We start from the raw sequence: 9,010 nt of genomic DNA on the forward strand, positions 1-9,010 counted from the left end.
TGATGTCCAGGTAGGGCGTGGCGTAACTGATTCTGCTTATTACGTATGCCTAGATTAGTTTTAGTAAATTTCTCCCCTTGAGGCCTCTTTCTATAGTGGCGACCCTCCTCAAGAGCCCGAGGGTTTGCATCGCGTAACTTTCTCATTTTTTCAGGACCTCTCCGGTATGGCCGTGGGATTGAATGACCATCCCCAAAATCCTGATCTGATCTACTTTTGGCATCGGATGGCCTCCACCTGAATATGAAATTCCCCGCTATTCTTGCAGCGGAGGTACTTTGGGTTATAAACAAGGGGACTTTCATGCTCCCCGCATAATCTGAGTTGTTCTCGTTCTTATAAATGCTCTTCCATATGAGGAAGAGCTAGTCACGAATGTTACATTTTTGGATGAGGTATTAATTATCTTCAAGGATTAAAATACATAGAGCTCTCTTCCTACGATCTTTTCTGCATTCCATTATTTGTTTTTCTCATATGCAGACAGCTATGATGTCCGCGGTGCATTCAAATATTTTCCGCACAGAGCCCTAGGTTGTTCATGCTTGCAAATTTGTCTCGCTTTATTCTGTATAGCCAAATCGCCGCCGTTTGCTGCCACTAATACCGATAAGAATGAAAAAGAGAATCTTTTTAGATTCATGGCGGCGGATGCGCCCGAAAGCGTAAAAATCACGCACTCCTGTGTAGCTACAGACGCTCGCCTGTGTTTTGCAAAGCGCTATGAGCGAAAGGATATGCTGTATCACCCGCTGCGCATGCCCTCTCGCGACTGCAGCACTAGGGGCCGGGAAGCCGCTGGATAAGATATGGACAAGGGTACAGGAAAGCCTCAGTTCGCGGGCCAAGCCAAGGTTTCGACAAGTGGACTTCTCTTCGTCAGTGCAAAAGGATCATCACTGGCGGGGGATTAAATACGCCTTTGCTTCCGAAGAAGAAACGTTGTGGAGGGGGAAAGTTGGTGAGGAGAAAGTAGGTCTAGGAGTGTGGAGGGGGAGGATGGGTGAGAGGAAAGTATGTGATTGATTGAAAAAAAAATATAAAACTTATAAGAAATGTTTCTTCAGTATGTATTTCTCAGCCTGGTACCAGGGATCCTGCGGACTACAAAAAAAAATATAAGCAGCAGTACCAGGAAAAACAATACGCGATGGATGATTAGGTACCATTTAAGAAGGTTTGGTGCAGATACACATTTCTTAAAAAGGGAAAGGCTTTGCAGAGGGCCCTGATAAGGAATATATCTACAGGGGAACAATTCTTAAAGCTTCCCGCAAAGGCGGGGTAGGGCTGAAAAAGGCAAAGGAACTGAATAATAACCGCACAGTGAACACAACTGACATTCCAAAAAAAAAGTTCGAAGGCAAACACAATCAGCAATTGATAATGAAAACTATTTGGAGAAACACCTGCTAGAGGAATAGAATGTACATGGGCTGTGAAGTACCTGTACAGTTAACGCTATGTGGGATTATTTTTCCGAATAGCTATGGAGCACAGGGAATATATTTAAGGGATTCTAACATTCCTTTCAAAATATTTATTCCTTCTGGTTCTGAACTTATGAATTTATGAATTAGATAATCCTCTCCATATTTTCGGTCCCTTGCAGATTTAAAACGAGAATATGTTTTTGCCTTTTTCGGACTTTTGGTCTTAATGATTGAAATGCTGGGAAACTGCTTACGGGAGGTTTTTGCCGGTGTCTTCCCGATGGCCATTTAGCCTTATGTTCATCGGTTGCCCTGTCTCTCCGATGTACAGTTTATGACAGAAGGATCATTATTGAAGCTAGACAACATTTTAAGATGTGCAGTTAAAGCTTGATTTTATGTTCAAATTGAAATCGCTTGCCTTACTTTTAACCGTGGTGCTTTTTTGTATTTGACTGCATGCCTTACATCTAGGTCAAGAGCAAGGATGTGTTTGTGTTGGATGCTTGTTGTCGAGTTTAGAATGTACTAGAATATCTTTGACGTTTGTGTTAGGTTTGTATGTACCCTTGGTGCTTCCGGGAATAATTTCTTCAAACGTTTATTACACGTTAGCATGGAATGGTATTTCTGCAGAATATAGTTCATGTTTGGAAGGTCATTGTACTATTTAGTTACAAAAGAAGGCTGGCGTCCAATGTTGCCTTTGGTGGTTTCGTGAGTACATCGTTACTTTTTAAAGTGCTTGCTTTTTCGAGGGTCATAAGGAAGCTACTGGGATAGTTCTTCTAGATTAGTGTTGCTTTCAGTGAATGTAGTTCTTTATGGTAGTCATTGTCATCGCTGCATATTTTCCTAAGCCCTATTTCCCGTTCTACAAATATTCCTTGCTTACCATGTCTCGGATGATGACTTGTAAAATCTATGTATCTGTGGAGATTTCCTGCGTGTACCTCCAGTCACCATCTCAAATTAAGGGCCTGATTATTCCTTCTCTCAGAGAGAACACTCGCTATGTTTGTGTACTTTCATCAGTGTCTAGCATCGACGTGTAATTTGAGAAGCTTCGTGCGGTCCGTCGGCGGGCTCAAAGAAGTACAGAAGAACGAAATCCGCGTACGATTTCGAACTTTCTCGCCAACCTAAACGACAAGAGTTGCGCCATCTGGAGAGGTTAAGACGACAGCTTTAGAGATAGTTCTACTCACCACTTTATCCCCGTAAGCCAGTGTCGCGTATCAGGCATGTTGTGAGAAGCTTGCGCTGCCCTCCGCAAGAAAAGCACCCTTTTCATGCTCTGGCCCTTTATCAACGCCGCTATGAAGTTTACGTAGCTGAAGATTTCTGTAAGATGGTTGTGAGCACAACCAGGCGCAGTCACCAGTTTCAGAGGTTTCGCGCTGCCTTCGCCGAATGATCAATATGACTCGCCCTTTTTAAACCTGAATTGGACATTGCTCTTGCTTCTTGTCGGAATTCATCTGCTACTTGTCCTGACGGGAGTACTTGTTCAACTTTATCAAACCTAGGCAGGGAGGCTTCAACTGCACTACATAATTACTTCAATAATACATGGGCTTCTAGTACTGTTCCTGAACACTGCAACATTAGCCGCCTGGTTGCTATTTTGAAGCCTGGAAAGCTCCTTCTCGAACTTACTTCATACCGGAGAGTTGCACTACCAAGCTGTGTTGGAAAAGTTATGGAACGAATGGTGCTGGCAAGACTTGAGTGAATAATACTCTTTATCCCAATATGATGACTGGATTTCTTCGGGGACGCTCTTCCATCGACAGCCACATCGAACAGGTGGCGACAGTAGAACACGAAAAACGTCACATTCGACTAGTAGCTGCGTATTTTTAGATATAAAGGGGGCTTACGACAACGTCCTTCACGATGCTATTCTTTATGGACTTTACGACTTGGACGTTAGCGGCCGGCTGCACCTGTGGACTGTGAGCTATTTTAACGGCCGCTCTGTTTACCTGACTACACCTGATGGAGATACTACCCTCTATCAGGTCAGTCCTGGCGTTCTATAGGGAGGAGTCCAGAGCACAACTTAAGTTAAGGTTGCTCTTATTGGCCTGCTTAGTGAACTGCCAACTAATATCCACATCAGCGCATATGCTGACATCTGTACCTGATCTTCTGGTTCGACGCAACCGCAACAAGGTGCGAGATTGAAAAGAGCTGTGTCATCGACATGGATGTACCTACGGCATCAGTGTTAGCATTTGGGGGAAAATGTGTTAGACGTTACCAGATGCCTTCATGGAGTTGTGATACCATACGTCTTCATTTTACAGTTGTTGGGAGTAATTATAGACCGCACACTATTTTGTTCAGAACATATTATTAAGGTGGAGAAAAAGCTAATCACTTTTTGCGATGTTCTTAGTTTTATAGCTGGTATCAAATGGAGTCGCACTGAGCGCTCTTTACAAATACTTTGCGAGACAGTTTGTTGGCTTCATACGCTACAGTCTCACATGACTTTTAATATAAGCATTTCCTGCTTGCGGACTTGAGAGAGCGTGCAAGCGTAGGCACTGAAAATATTCCTTGGACTGTCCATGTTGCCTCTATCAAAGGCACAATCGAAGAGACGCATGCTCTCCCAATATCCACATACTTGTCTCACGAACCACTTCGTATAAATTTATGCGCACCTACACGACACGTTCACCCACTGAGCAAAATTCTGGGTGAGCGGCCGGACTGCAGATTTACAAGTGCACTCCGCCACCATCAGTTGCAAGTACCAACAGGATATGCCTTCCCATATCGTATCGCCCAAACAATATGGGTGATGGATAAACCTTTGGTGCACTTTCGTGTTCCCGGGATACTAAAAAATCAATAGTGCCACTAAGTGGGCTCAAACAACTTACTCTGGTGCACATCTGGTGAGAATACCCTTATTATATTCACGTATACACTGACGGATCTATGCCAGCACACGCATCCGCTTCATGTGTGGTCACACCCACTCAGAAAACGACTGTACATCTCCTTTTAGGATATACTCCTACGTCAACCGCTGCTGAACTTGTAGCCCTTCGGGAATATATTCGCCACATGTGTAGAAAACCACCTCAAAATTGTGTATCTTCACATATTCAAATGCAGCATTGCAAATTTTGAAAATATATTATGCCAGACAGTCCACGAGTCTCTGACACTAAACATTATTGAGCTCCTTAAGTCTGCTTGACTGCAAGGGTACATGATTGTTTCATTGAATCAATGCCCACAGCGGGCGTCATGGAAACGAAAAGGTAGGTGTAAAGCAAAATGTCATCTCAGCAATGACCTCCAAACAGCTGTGCCTGTTTCAAGAGCGGACACGGCGTGACTGCTAAAGAACTGTATGAAGAATTCTATGGAAGTTCACTCGGCCCAGCCAGATGCCCGACACGTTCGCCTAAGGCGGCTCTGTCAGACATTTGCTTTTTATTTTCCGCTGGAAATTCCGCGCCATTATGCATACTTGCTATATAAACTGCGTTTAAACGTGGCGTTCAAGCGCAGATCTTTACATTTATTTGGACTGGTCGACTCGCCGCCGGAATGCTCACCTTGTGGCATCTAAGAGACTGTGGACCCTATGGTATTTCCTGTCCGGTGTATGCGCATGAAAGAAATGTGCTAGCCGTTTTCATAAAGCATTTGGCAAGAGGCCTCTGTCGTTGAAACTGCTGCTGGGTGCTTGGGAGGACAAGGGGAAGCATTTCCCATAATTGCGGGCTCTACGTTTTAGAGCTCCACCGGAGTTAATTCGTGCTTGTAAAATAAATTGTCATGCCTGTAAAATTTTCATATGTCTTCTCCCACATCGCCAAGCTACATGCATGATCCTCTTTTTTTATCTTCTTCCCCTGTGCAGTGCAATCGGCCTGACTTTATTTATTCCGGCTAACCTCTCTGCCTTTCCTAGCAATAAATAAATAAATAAATAAATAAAGTAAAAAATTAATAGCGACCTACTCCAACTTGATAAAACGCATTTCGTCTAAGGGAGGCGAACTCGAGCGGACATGCAAGACGTCTTGTACAATCGGTGTTACAGCCGAGCATACTATACCAGGCCCAGTTCCAAAGACTCACGTGGCGACAGCGGGCGGAATTGGAAACGGCCTTACCAAAACTTACATCTGTCCCTATTCTATAAGAATTTGCACAGCAACGCGGAATATGAAAAAAATTATGTTATGCCCATAGCATCCTTGTATGACGAAGTGACAGTGCAAACACTAGCAATGGATGACCCCCTCCGCAGGAATTCACGACTATAAGGAGAAACAAGACTACTCGGCTTCGTCGTAAAGAAAAGCTGGCATCTCGGCCTCTGGTTGACGTACTTCCAGGTACAGACCGGTATTTCATATACAGACGCAACAATTATGGAATATTGCGGTAGAACAGCAGCTACTAGCCCAACACTCAGTGAACTAAAAGTACATAATGAATATGTATCAGAATACCCGGACCCGCTTATGACGGAACTTTATGCAATCCGCGATGCTATGAAAGCTATAAATAAAATAGATTCCGTAACAGAACCCCACGTTTATACAGACCGCTTAGCCGCCATAAAACAACTGAAGAAAGAAACAAAGACACTATGTGTAACCCAGAAAATCCACGCACACAAGAAGGCAACAAAGATACGCATCCAGTTACATTGGACACAAGACGATGCTGAGAATGCTGAGCAGAGGAAAGTTGACGACCTCACACATGAACTCCCAAACACTAATGCACCCCCATCAAGCTCCCTTTTCATGCCCGCTCCGCCGTTCCCATCTTAGCATCCTCTTTAAGGAAAAGTCCACGTGCCCTCAATCCCCCGTGTATTTTCCTCCTCGGTCAAACCTTAACGAGACTGGAAGAGATTTTCCTTAGAGGAATAAGAGCTGGGGTAGCCCTTACCCCATCGGTAACATGCCGATTGGAATTTTAGGAAGACATCAGGCCTATCACATGCCCGAAGTGTTGCACGCCATTTGCAGATGTGGATGTTCGCCACCTGCTGTGGACACGTGCAGGGACAAGGGAATAAAGGACACAGATTCTGCAGCAAGCGGGACTAACCGCAACTGGGGAACAGGACTTCTGCAAATGGCTCACAGACAACGAAAAGAGCAGGAGCCTTCGTAGCAAGCTTGCGTAAACAAAAAAAGAATCGAACACCGCCCGTTCTGTGCACCACATGGGCGTATAAGTAGGCGGCGACCATGCTAAAGGTTGGCTTAAGGTCAAACTGTAGCGTACGCGGAATACGGGTATGACGCATTATGTTCTTGTCACTTAATCTTTTCTATTTATTACTAAGGTTATTTTCTTAATGTGAGCCGCAATCGATATTTCTAGACCGCTAGATGTGTTCTCCAATGCGGATCAAATGCGCCCAAAGTTGAACAGCAGGAAAAACGGCGCAAATTTGATTGCAATTTAAAAAAATCATCTTCAATTTTTACAAAAATTTCTTTCAGATTTCTCAATCGCTCAGTAATGTGAAGGTAAGATGTCGAGTTTCACTCCGCGCGCTAAGAGGAGTGTTATGGTGGCGCGTTAAGCATCGCACGCTATGAACTGACGACAAGGACATCACCGACGTCGTTGTCATCGCCTTCCGTGCCAGTGGGTGATGCGGAGGGGCGCCATTCTGAACGCTCATCAGGGGTGATGTGGAAAGGCACCGACTTCTCTTGCTGCTGCGTGTTCGAGCGCCGCTCTGGGCCCTGGTGCGTCATAGTCGTGGGACGCATTACCTCGGTTCGCAGCTCTTCTTCGAGTTCGTCCTCGCCCTCGGCGTTCGCACCATCGAAGACTTCGTCCCGGCCGTCTTCAGCTTCAGATCTAGGGGCGCTGTTGTAGCGCCTCCTGAGGAGAATTTCGAGGGCTTCGGGGCTCTCGAGGAGCAGCCTTTTGTAAAGGCTGTCCAACTCCTCGGCCGATACTTTGAATAGTTCTTCGTAGTTTTCTATCAGTTGCTGCATGACCGAAATGATCTCGCAGCTCTCGTCCGCCCTCTCCAGGTTTTCTACAATAAACTGGTCCTTCTGGGAAGTTTTGCTGAAGAGTAATATGTTTGGTCCCAGAACGGTAGCCAGGTTGATAGCATCCATCTTGTTTGCCTGGAGGGGCTGCCCGATGGACGACTTTTTGTACACCGCGTGGTCGACCACGGTGCTGAGGAATTGAGGAACTTGAGGAGCGCCCACAGGGTGTCCCTGCTGTGCGTGGGAAGAGGCCGCACCAGCTCTCGCAGGATGTCCAGCTGTTTTCTACGGTCGGCCACGCGCTGGCTGTAGATGAAGGGACGGTAGAGGTCCCTGATAAGCAGGGGCTGCGGAAGGTTGCGCAAGTACTCTTTGGCAGCTGCGCCACGTCGTGCGTCGGGCGGCGCACCAGGTCCAGATTCACCTCGCGGCCACTGTCGAAATCATCGCGAAGCTGACGAACTCTACGCTTGGAGCCGCTGAGCCTAAATATACCCATGAGGGCATACTTCTCGAGGTAACTGAGGCAGCAGTTAATGAATCGCGGTATCTGCGGGCTGTGCACCGCTAGTATGTCGTTGTCCCCGGGGTCCGTGTTTGAACTGCGGTGGCATAGCGACTCCACATTGCCCTTTCGGGAGACCTCGGTGGAGAGGTTGGTGGGAGAAGACAGCAAGCTCTTCCTGGGGTTTACCGAGCGTCGCGAGAACGCGTCGGTCGTTCCCATACCCGGGCACAGCTTTCCCGAGGACCAGGAGCTCGGTTCGGCCGGAGTGGAGGCCTGGAAGCGATGCCGTTCGCTCTGCACCACCTGCTGCAGCCCAACGCCGATCACCTGGCCTCCAGAAATGTCTGCATTTTCTTTGTTACTCTCGAAGAAACACATTGTAAATGCATTTTAACGGAGCAGGGCAGGCCCTCTCCGATGTTTCGCTGCAGCCTCCGAAACGTCATCTCTGGGTATAGCCACCTTGCAGCACAGGCCGATGTTTGCAGCCTATAAAGCAAGCCGTCGGAAGGCCGAGGACTATATCTCGGTGAGTGCCAGCAGCATCGTGGACCGTAGCGTGAGGCGGATCCCTGCCTTGGAATTCCACCGGCAGCAGCCTTCTGGGGACCAGCAGCAGACGCTGGGCGTAGATGCCCTGAACTGGGACTTAATTGGCCCGCGATCTCCACAGCCTGCGCGTGACGTTGGACAGCTGACATGACGCTCGACCGGTGTGCAGCTGCTGCTGTTGCTGCTGATGCATTCTGAAATGACGGCAACGGAAAATTATGTCGTGTCGACTCATTTATACTACAACCGAAGGCATCGAAATGCAACTCGATTATAATATTGCTCGCGGGCTTGAGTCCAGGGCCACAAGATACCTGTCTTCCGTTCTTACAAGTTGCTCGTATTGGTAAACATTAGCGGTTGTTTCGTATCACTGCCTTATGATCTCTTCTACAACTCGCCCCGTTATTCTTCCGATCGCCCTCACACCCATCACACGATCCACCACGGCTGAGGACTAGCCTGTGCACTCCGTGAAAGTTGTTTACACTACGGCCGGCGTTGAG

The 9,010-nt window shown here is 46.9% G+C and overlaps 1 pseudogene; it reads right to left on the minus strand.

Moving 5' to 3' along the window:
* Positions 1–6,974: 6,974 nt before the first annotated feature.
* Positions 6,975–8,697, minus strand: LOC146184439 (rho GTPase-activating protein 6-like; annotated as a pseudogene).
* Positions 8,698–9,010: the final 313 nt, after the last annotated feature.

This window comes from Amblyomma maculatum, chromosome 7 (assembly GCF_055883805.1).
Source record: "Amblyomma maculatum isolate TAMU_Amacu chromosome 7, ASM5588380v1, whole genome shotgun sequence".
Taxonomy (NCBI): domain Eukaryota; kingdom Metazoa; phylum Arthropoda; class Arachnida; order Ixodida; family Ixodidae; genus Amblyomma; species Amblyomma maculatum.